Source organism: Panulirus ornatus, chromosome 19 (genome assembly GCF_036320965.1).
Source record: "Panulirus ornatus isolate Po-2019 chromosome 19, ASM3632096v1, whole genome shotgun sequence".
Classification (NCBI taxonomy): Eukaryota; Metazoa; Arthropoda; class Malacostraca; order Decapoda; family Palinuridae; genus Panulirus; species Panulirus ornatus.
The window spans coordinates 14726406-14738498 of NC_092242.1; positions in this window are offsets into that span (position 1 = coordinate 14726406).

A 12093-nucleotide genomic window follows, 5' to 3' on the forward strand; every position below is an offset into this window, starting at 1 on the left:
TCCTTCCTTGTCCAAACCCATTTTCTCTCCCTAACCACCCACTCGAAAAATAAAAAGGATTAGTTACAATAAGTTCATTAAAAGCACCACCAACTGTCAACTCTTTTCTTGTCATAGCTATCCTAACCGTGTACCTTCGTATAATTAGTTTTCTTAGTAATCTAATATGTGGAGGATCATGAAATAGAAAAAGAGAAGTGAAAACCCTGTCTTAAGATTTGCCAGGTGATAGATATTGGGAAAGACGAGAAGGCAGAGATTTCTAAACCCTAGAGGCGTAGGGAAACAAACAGTTATCAAAACGGCCTACCTTGCCAACGGCCACACAGTAATCATGTGACGCAGCAGATTGCAGAGTATCGCGTGGTCTAGCTAGTGGTCGGGGCACACAAGCATCGAGCTTTCGAGAGCAAATATCAAAGTAATAACCACAGAAGGGGAAATTAACAGCTTATGATATGCAGTACTTAATAATTTTGTTACTACAAGGACGTTTGTATTTTATCAAGTTTGACATCAACCCTGGAAGATTCCTAATAATCACTGACATTTATGATTTCGTTATGTTTACCCTGAATTTCATTCGTAACTAACTTTATCATCTGCATGCGGCCAGCCGCGTGAATTCAGCCTTCGATGATACGACACTACAGACTTGGACTTGATTAACCATTAAGCGTCAGGTTTTGAGGCTAGTTCACGATACCCGAGGATCATACCGTTGTGCATAAGGGTCATACCGTCGTACATGAGGGTTATACCGTTGTCCTCATGGACCATTCCCTCTTGTTTCAACGGTACGGTAATTCCGTTGCATATACAAGTTCATATGACCCGAACGAATGAAAAAGCGATGCGCACTTGTCATAGCGACTCCAGGAAACACCTTAGTATTTGCAGGAATACTGTGTCAGTAGGTTTCCAGTATTTATGGCGAGTTGGTCAGTATTGGCGAGTATTTATGGTCAGTATTTATGGCGAGTTGGTAAAGTCTGGAAGGGTTGGCAGCCCTGTCTATCCTCGGGTTAGCGGCCGCGAGGTTAAAAGCACAAACAAACAACCGCCATCGCATTCACTTGGTGCTTATATTCTCTCTCTCTCTCTCTCTCTCTCTCTCTCTCTCTCTCTCTCTCTCTCTCTCTCTCTCTCTCTCAGCGGCGAACGCTACGCGCAGGCCGTCCTACTTTTTTCTTTTTTTGCAAACTATTGTAATACGTAATCGTAAGTACTGTTTTAGTTTCTCATGTTGCGTGTACGTAGCCTTGATCACATACGACGAAAGAAGTAAAGAAATAACCTTACAGATCAAGTCAGTCCAAACTAGTTTGCAAACTGACCTCGAAATAACCGGCGTCTCTCTTGAAAACGACAATTTAACCCAATGATTGTAAATTGAAGGTAGGTTTCCCCTGTGTGCCGTTATGAGAGACTAGGTTAAGGTATTTATACAAAATGGACGTAAATATGTGTTTCAGAGTTAGGTGTGACACACACCAAAGCACAGCTGGACGCCACATATAAAAACGCATAAACGTATAAGCGTCGGTATGGTTGCGTTATATCGTCTCTTTCCGAGGGAAAGAAAATTACTGTTTGTGATGTCCCAACCATCTCCTTCCTCTTTTCCTCAACAATCGGTAAGTTTATCCGGAAATATTAAAGTTGCTTTTGACCTGTCTCTTACCGAGTTTGGAGCCTTTGACTTGATACAATAGGATCAAGATCAAAGGCCAGTGTTGTCGAGGGTGTAGTGAGGTTGGTCTTTGACCTGACTCGCGAGGATGCCTTGAAGACGAGGGTGTAGTGAAGATAAGGAAGGGTACAGTGACGATACGGATATAGTGAAGGTGTAGTTGCGGGGGTTATAGTAAAGATAAAGGTGCAGGAAAGATAAGGGTGCGGAGATAATGAGGTGTTTTTCATGACAGAAATACAAAGAAAGGAAGTGGGGCCTCGGGAGTGTAAAAATCCCTTCCCATGAGCACAAAGAAATGACGAGAGGTAACTTCAACCACTCCACTGATATATCCACACATGTCTTTGTAGGAAGCAGACAAACTAATAAACCAACTTGCGTGCAATACATCCTTCTTAAGATAGACAATCAAAGGCAAACAATTAACCCCCCACCCCATCCCCACTTCCAGTGAAGACAAAGTGCTTTGTCTTCAAGAGACAGCAGACCTAAGACAAAAGCACAGTGAAACGTTTTACGAACATAAATGCAACTATACATACGTCTCTACGCGCGGGATTCCCAGACTGGATATGCGCCTTATAACACCACCTCTGTCCCTCGCAGATAATCCTGAAACATAAATGTCACCCGGACTATTCTAAAATCTTTAAATCAAATCATCATAACTGGAGCCGATCTACATATGTCGTCTAAGAGAAAACGTTTCACGTTTATTCCTTGAGAAAAGTCTATTCGTCCACGTAAACATAGACGGAACGCATCAGAGTAAACATGGCTCGTGTACAATGAGTCGTGCAAGCAGACGAAGTTGAAGAAATGATAGAAAAATCACAACCATGAGAGGTCCCAATGATAGCCACAGACTTCATCCAAACATGGACAGACCTGAGACCTAAATACAGACTGGTAAAAAAGTGAAGATGGTGAGAAAAATATATATAGAGCATGATAAAGTCTGCAGCCGAAGACACAGGATATTGAAAGCATTCTTATAAAGCATAAAAAAGGGGTTGACACAGTGGCACTCACACAGAGACACAAGCATTCGCAGAATGAGCCAATATAGGGATCATATTCGTGGTGGAGGGAGTTTGACCCTGGTGTCACACATGGGAAAGAATTTTCCAACGCGTCCTTCCCAGACCTTACCCATGAGGAGTGTCCTTCCCACAAAGGAAAATAGGGCGTTGGCAGCGCAGTTGTATCCTCTGTTGTGATTCACTTCCTCTGTTTTGATCTTTTAGTTTTTCGTTTTGTGTTCATAGTTTCTGTATTGTACCCCCATACCATCCATTCTGTTTACTCCGTCCTGATTCTTGATTAGTTATTTTTCTCTGATTTACCAGACCTACATTATCCTAATCGATTATCTATTTTCCTTTGATTTCCCAACCTATAATATCCTAGATCTCGATCATTCATTTTCCTTTTATTTTCCAAAGTATCTTCTTTGTGTTTACAATTTACTTTGTACTCACTTTTGTTCAATCTCTGTTACCTACTTCTATCTTTTGTTTCTATGATTCGCCTTGTCTTGTTTTACTGCCTCCTGTCAATCATGCCTCGTCTCCTATCATCTGTCTTTCTCTGAACACCTACAAGAGCTTTGTTGTATCCGTGTATCAACATCTAACTCCATTCCCAAATTTTATGGGGTTAGTTAAGTACGTACAGCTTTGTGTGTGTGTGTGTGTGTGTGTGTGTGTGTGTGTGTGTGTGTGTCCCCACTTCAACTAGCAGAATAAAGTAACTCAGAGCTAGTGGGTCAACGAAAAGTTTAATTTCCAAGTACCACTTGAAAAGGGGGAAAATATTGAGTATTACACACCCAAATGAAGCTTGCTCCTGTGTGTCATTTCGTTACATTCTTGGGACTGACCGAGGAAAACCGAAGTCTACTCCGACATAGACCATAAGCAGAGTAAATTCCCAGAACACACGTTCGTATTAGGATGTCGTCTAATTCGTGGATTTTACGAAACGTTCTCTGTCATGCTCCTAATATTTTTTTTTTTTCTGTCTTCTGAAGATGTTCTCTGGTGAGTTCAACAGTCATGTTCTTATACGCATTCTCTGTGGTGTTCTCTGAGATGTTCTTTGAAGTGTTGTCTGACGTGCTTTTTGATTTGTTCTCTGAACAGTTCTTTGACGTCGCAACTGACGTATTTTTAGAACGCGTTCTTTGTATAGTTCGCTGAGGTGTTCTCTAATACCTTGGTTGTCATATAATTTGACGTTTTTGTCCTCTATGTTTCCTAAGAGCACCTTTCTAGTGGATTTTATAAATTACACAAATCTCTTCAGTCTACCCTGGAAACATCTCATATGAATGAGAATACCTTAACATATCTTTGTTCTCTCCTACTCTCATTTCTATGAATATAAAGAGTAAAACATATAAAACTATACAAACTATATAAAAGGGAAACTTTCAAAACTTCTATGGCTTTAGATTAACTTTTGAGAATTACAAATCAAAGGAAGAGTTGAAATTTGGTACAGAACTATCGAGTAACATTTTCTTTCTCAATTTCTCGGATTCTGAGAATGTTTGTGTTTACGTTCTCTGTGCCAAACCGTTATCAAGAATTATGTAGGAAGAAATGCTGAACGTTTTTAACACTATCAGTGTTGATGCAGAGCGAACAACATGGTAATCGAACTGTTGCTGTTGCTGTTCTCTGGTTAAAGAGAAGAAAAAGTACGAAATTCAAGGAAATATATAAAAGGCATGAAAGTGAAAGTGTCATAAGAGAGGACGAGGGACGGGTCGAGAAAATGGAGTGACAAGGAGCGGCTGCTGGAGTGACCAAGGGACAGTAAATGTCGACTGCTGGTGTGGCGACAACTGCACCTCCTCACAGAAGCATCATCACGTTGAGTTGAAACCCTGTATGGATGTGGGTGTCCTTGGTCTTGGTCATCTTACAGTCTGTAGGATTTGGGCGTCAGTGTATTTACTAAGAACTCTGTCAAATGACGTAAGGGGGAGAGAGAGAGAGAGAGAGAGAGAGAGAGAGAGAGAGAGAGAGAGAGAGAGAGAGAGAGAGAGAGAGAGAGAGATTAAACTAGAGATAAAACCGAGATCCCGACTAACAGTACAACTCTGGAACACTCCTCGGTTCCCTCGAATCCTCATAACACTCAGGGAGGCTCCAGCCATCCACCGATGCACACGATTGAACATTTGCTTAAATTAGCTTCGTGAACCTCCTCAGAGAAAGTGTACAACATTCTTCCACTCTGCCTGCCGGGGCTCGATGAATAAAGCATCAAAAATCACCCACATGCATCACACACCTTACATCACACAGCTGTACAACACACTCCAGTCTTATCTTTCATTTCAAGCTATCTCTATCCCTTGATCCATTTCTGCCTCCTCTCCTCGAACCCCTCTACAAAAAAGAGTAATGATAGTGGTCTGAGGGATACCTTATGTATGTAGTTTTTTACAGCTGCTCCCATTTCAAACAATGAATTTCTATGTAGTATACTCTGACAGTGTATCACAAACGTATGTTTTTTTCGAAATTCAAACTATCCTAAAACAAAGTCTATAACACACACACACACACACACACACACACACACACACACACACACACAAACACACACACACACAAACACACACACACACAAACACACACACACACACACACACACACACACACACACACACACACACACACACACGCAATTCTTAATGCTATAGGTTAATGCTTCCCAACGCTATGGGTTAAGTTAGGTAAAAACCATCAAGATATCGAGCCCAGTGGCATTCTGTAGTAGAATTCTTGCCCCTTAACACCTTCTGCAAGATGGAGGGGCGGAAAGAAAAACAGTAGTTGTCTTGATATAAATGATGACGATATGGCTGACGTGGTCGGACGCGGTTCTTGTCATTGGCTCCAGCTGTGGTGGGATAAAAATGAGAGACCCTTCCTGACACCTCCGACTGCCGATGTGTAACAAAAGGAGAGAGGAATAAGAGATGGTGTAAGTTGGGCCCAAATAAAGAGAGCTTGTATCGTCGTAGAAGACGTTAGAATCTCGTCTGGCTGAAGTGCAGGATGCGCGGGTGACAGACTAGAACTTTTGGGTCCAAATAAGGTTAGGGTGAGGGAGAGGGTAGGCGGGAGTAAGAGTAGGGAGAGAAAGCGACCGATGCATGTGATGTGAGGGTAGGAGAAAATGTATCGGATAAGAGTAAAGAAAGCAGATGTAAGAGAGTCCAAAGAATGTGGGAAAATATTTAAAAGAAAACGAACTACAACTCAGGGCGTGAGGTGAGCAAACGGGATTTACTGGCGATGAAAATGAGATTCACGAGCGTTAAATCAGTGATATACTGGCGTTGAAACAGTGATTTACTAGCGGTGAATACTCGAATTAAAGAGGCAAAAGGCTGTTGAGTACACCTGGTGAGGTGGATAAAAGTGTGGTGATTAAGAGGTTGATGGTATGTACAAAGCATCAGGTTGAATGAGGAACAATACGACTTCAAGAGTGGTAGAGGATGTATGGATCACGTGTGCTTGAAGTTGTGGGAGAAATAGACAAAGAGAGCGACTATATGTGGCATCCATGGGTCGATAAAGCTGGTGTTGGAAGAGAAACGCGTGATGGGAGGAGAGCTAATGGAAGTGGTGAGTTTTCGTCATGATTGAAAGGTGTGCGTGTGCGAGTAGGAAGGGAGGTGGAAGAGTTATTCCATATGAAAGTCTGTCGGCGTCAAGGGTGCAGGATGTCACCATGTTTGATCTGTTTTTGGATGGGGTTGTGAGGGGGTTAAATGCGAGAGTCCTAGTGAATCAATCGTGGCTTGCAGATGTGACGGCCATGGTGGCCGAATAGAGTGAGATACTGCAGAAGTTGTCTAAATTTGGGAGAATGTGTGAAAGGAGGACATTAAGAGTTAATGTGAAAAAAGGCAAGGCTATCAGGTTCGGCGACAGGCTGGTTTGTGAGGGAGTTTGAATGAAGAGAAACCGGAGGAAAGCGGTGTGTTTTAGATACCTAAGTGTGGACACACCAGTGGATGGGGCTATGGAAAGTGAAGTAAATCCTAGTTTGCGGAAGAGGATAAAGGTCCTAGGTGTAAGGATGAGTGTGTCAAAAGAAAGGGGTTCAGATGGGTATGTTTGACGGCACAGTAGTCCAGACGGTGCTGTATGGATGCGAGTCAGGAACCGTAAACTACAGAAGACTGTGGATATGTTTGAAATTAAATCCCTGAGGGCAATATGTGATGTAAGGAGGGTTGATCAAGTAAGTAATCACATGGTAAGAGGTGAGAGAAACGTGTGGTAGTGAGCGGAATATTCATGCGAGAGCTGAACAGGGTGTGCTGAAATGGGTTGGATATATGGAAGGGATAAGGAAGAGAGAATGATAAAGGAAGTATACATCAGAAGTGAAGGGAACAATGGGGAAAGGAGAGACCGAGAAAGATATGGAAGGGTGGAGTGAAAAATGCTTTGAGGTATCTGGACCTGAACATGCATGAGGGTGTGAAGGATGCATGGAATGGAGAGAATTGGAGCAATGTGGTACACAGGGAACGGCGCACTGTCAGTGGGCTGAAACAGGGCATATGAAGCAGTCACGAGAAACCTAGAAAAAGTATGTGTATGGCTTGGCTATGAATAGAGTGGTTTAGGCAAATGGGATCGTTCTACGTCTTTTCCTGGCGCTACCTCTCTAATGCTAGAAACGGCAAACAAGTATTAGAAGAAAAATCCATTATCATCATTATTATTATCAATAATAATGATAATATTTTATTATCATTTTATCATCATATCACTGTCTTCAGTCATCTCTCGTTACTATAACAATTTTGGGGGGAACCGTAGGAACCAAGCAGCTATAGTGATCGCTACCGTAAACTATGGTCGCCATTTCAATACCAGTTTTCCCCACCCAACCTCGATGACACAGCTGTGAATGGGCATCAGCTCATCATGACTTGAGAAAATAAAAGCGGCTGGATAATGATGATAATTATAATAATAATAATAATAATAATAATAATAATAATAATATTTTTTTTTATTATACTTTGTCGCTGTCTCCCGCGTTTGCGAGGTAGCGCAAGGAAATAATAATAATAATAATTATCATTATTATTATTATTATTAATAATCATTATTATATTATTATCATTCTTATTATTATCATGATGACAGTAACATAGGTTTAGGGTGAAAATGATTTTTACATGCTTCAGACAAGAATATACCAGATGCACCTCATGGAAACTGTAAATGGATGTAATGACGATTTATATGCGAAAAGATACCTAAATATAGCTATAATACTCCAAACTGATAAACCATAATTCTTTGTTCTTATCATTATCCAGTATCCTTTGACTTCTTTCTTACCAGATGCAGCTCATGGAAACTGTAAATGGATGTAATGACGATGGATATGCGAAAAGATATCTAAATATAGCTATAATACTCCAAATTGATAAACCATAATTCTTTGTTCTTATCATTATCCAGTATCCTTTGACTTCTTTCTTACACCCACGCGACGCTTGTGCTACGCTTCCTGAACACTAGGAAAACACTTATGTTTGGCCGACGAGGGGAGTTACCGGGATACCCTGAAGAGCCTTCATGCCCAGGAGCATCCTGGGCACCAACCACACACCAGGCAGCAGCCAGGCCAGCCAACCGACCAGAGTCAGCCGGCCGACCAGCCTACCTGCCTCTCCATCCCTCCCTCCCTCCCTTTCCTGAGCCTTCCCCCGGGAGGTACTACGTCACTCGGAGTGTTGCCTCACAGTCCCTCGATTCCTTGGAGTGAGTCACGTTTGGAAATTCTTAGGGAATGTTTTCGAAACGATTTCTGATGTATTTAGCTTGAGGAGGAAGAAGAGTATGGGGATTTGTTCTATTTCAAGGATATAACTTAATTCTCTTTACATCTTGAGCGCGATATTTGAGCACGACGGCGCGATCCTTAGGTCAGTTCAAAGATCAAATTTTAGTCATCAAGTTTTAGTCTCCTAGTCTCCTTGGGGTGAAAGAATACTTCCTACGTATTCCCTGCGTGTCGTAGAAGGCGACTAAAAGGGGAGGGAGCGGGGTGGCTGGAAATCCTCCTCTCTCGTTTTTAATTTTCCAAAAGAAGGAACAGAGAAGGGAGCCAAGTGAGGATTTCCCTCAAAGGCTCAGTCCTCTGTTCTTAACGCTACCTCGCTGACGTGGGAAATGGCGAATACTAGTATGAAATGAAGTCAAATCGCCGTGCATAAAAGGGATTACCTGTGTCTGTGATGCCTCAACTCATAAGACTAACACAAGTAATCAATTCCAAACATTGTTGTAACAAACAATTTCTATGTCATAACATCAAACGCGGTCCTTAAAACAAGATTGATTATACAGACAACAGTTTGCAGCCCACAAACACGTGTTATTCTAATATTTGTCAGCCATTTCATGGGTTCTGATACAACTGAATAGAATTGAATGCAAATAGCAATAGATCCGCTGGGTCCTAACAAGGCTGTTGGCGATAGTGGAAGAGAACAGAAACTCATGCATTAATGTGGTAGCAGATCAAAGACATACAAAATTTTACAAAGAGCTAGGCTTGTAAATTTATCATAATCTTATGAAAAGGTATTATGTGTACGAAATTATACTCTGCTTTTTCTATGTGACCGACATGGTGCTGGTAAATCATAACCCAGTCAATGTCATCTCGGGTGAAAACATAAAATAATGAAGTTAACGATAACTCCTCTGTTGTCTGTAGACCTGACTGACTAAGGTAAGAAAAGAAAAAGATACAGGAAGTGAAAAAGGCGAAAGAAGGAAGAGAATTCCACAGCCACACTGCTCGAGGAAAGGAGGAGTCTTCATAACGGTCAATCCTCGTATTCCTTCCTCTTGAAATCCCATTTATTACGGAATGAAAAGCCGTGATATATATGATTCCTGTAGGGTTGCAGGTCACTGTAATAAAACTAGTTCACTGACTAAGCAAACTACACTGGCCATGATAAAGTTTACTGCAGGGATAATAATAACCTTGATGACGTAGCATGGGGATAGGTGGTTAGAATATATAGTGTTAGGGTAGGTAGTAGAGGGAGTAGGTGATAAAGGATAGGTGGTGTTGGATTACGTGCTGTTAGGATAGGCAGTGCAAGGTGTAAGTGAAAGTGGATTGGTGGTGTAAGAGTTGTTGGTAGTAAGGTGATATCTCGTATATAAAGGGTGTTAGGATAGATGATAATGGTGGGACAGATGAGGTTGGGATAGATGGCGGAAGGTCTACGTAGTCAGTGTGAGGATAAGTGCTGCTGCGGGGACAGGAGGAACTAGAGTTGCATCAGGTCTAAACTGGCGTCCTTGAGGCTGAGCTGACACGTGACTCGAGGCTTCACACCTACACCTTCTACACCTCGCGCAGCCAGCACGGTGAGCCTCAGAGATCGTAACTTACACAGCTAACTTTAATGTACGTCAAGCACACTATCCCCATTACGGAGGAAATAGCCATTGACATGTCCATCTGTTTTTGACGGTGTATCGGCCGACATATCGGGGATCGAGACTTCACCAGTTTATTGCCCCGGATCAGTAGCCGGTTCGAACCAGTACCAGTACATGCCGCAGAAGTCACGCGCATAAGCCTATGTCAAGAGCACCTGTTCCTCACCTTCACTTGTATCTGTATTCATATCCACTTCCTGATGCTTTATTTCCCCTTTCTCTTCATTCAAAGCTTGACCCCGATGACGGCTTCTCTTTAGTCTTTGTCACAGAAGTGTAACATTCTTAACCTGTTCCCCAAGACTCGAGTCTTGAAAGGTAGGCAAGACCAACAAGGAGTTAAGAAGTATGTTAACAGTACAGAAAATTAAAGCTAGAGAGGTCAAAGCCAGTCTCGTCAGTTTCGCTTCATATTCTAACCAGTCATGAGTCTTCTTGAGAATTATCTTTATGATGAATTCATCAACGTTGGTATAAATAAAATGGATTATTGCCCAAAAAAGAACTTGAATATGGGTAGCTTTTAACCTTTGCATGGTAGCTTTTAACTTCTACAGAAGGCTTATATGATCGTAACAAATTTATCAACAATAAACAGCTTACGTGGAAAGACGGGTAGACGAGATATCTCTCTGTGAGAAATGCCATGAATATTGGCTGAAGTATATCAGTCTGAGTGATGACCGAAAAAATAATGGCTGTCCTTTTGGAAAATCTTGAGCGTTATAGAAGGTCAAATCATGAATGCTGTTATAGGTAGAAGACCACACAATACTCGGCAAGCTGCTGCTTCTCATGATTACTGTGTGGCCGTTGGCAACTTAAGGGTGGGCCGTTTTGATAACTCTTTCCTTCCATACATCTCAAAGCTTAGGAATTCTACACCCTCTCATGTCTTTCCGTATAAAACCATGACCTGACACATTTCAAAAGACAGTTTATTTCATTTTCTCCAAAATTCGTAAATGTTTTCCCCTGTCTTCATTTTCCCTTCCATTATACTTGCTACAATACAATCAAGGCACGGCCTTGATGCAGATTTTTGTCCTTGACTGAAGCCTCCAGCACACACACACACTCACACACACACACACACACACACACACACACACAAAAGAAAAAAATCTATCTTGCTCACTCATCACCGCACGAAGTTCCCAGTAATATTCGCAACTCAATCTTTACCTTAAAATACCCAGTCATCCCACCTACTCCTAGTTTTCCCATACGTAGAATTATGTTATCAAGAACATTTGCATGTTTCTCCGTTTCACTTTTGAGTGTTTTGTCTAAAACGATTGAAATTGTGAGAAGCAGCAATCAAAAATATGCTTCTGGGTCGTTTATGCTTCAAGCTGACGAAATTAACTGAAAGACTTACATAAAGATAAAAAGGGAACTCACAAGGCGTCTAGTCGTATTGGATGAAGGTACAGAGCCACCAACTTTGAAGTCAATCGGCTCCGGGTGGAAGAAATGGCAAAAAAAAGAAAAAAATCGTAAGAAAACGTACAAACAGCAAAATCAATATAACTCCCTCTGGGGAACATAGAGAAAACGCTTTATCGTGAACGTTTATAAAAGCTTTCGAGTATCAAACAAAAAAATATTGTCCTACTGTTACATCACTGATGTCTCTTAACTGATAAGAATGAGCACATCCTTTAGATATGATTTTACTGATGACGTAATCTTATTCTTATGAGTAACGGCTGCGGGACAACATGCTGGACCAGGCAGTAATCTATGGGTCTTATCTTATTATCAAGTCTGATGTAATGACTAAGCTTATCACAGGAGGGCCAGTGCACTTCCACCTCCCTTCCTTATCTGCTTTGTTTCAGCGATATTCAGTCATAAAAAAGAATCGTTATC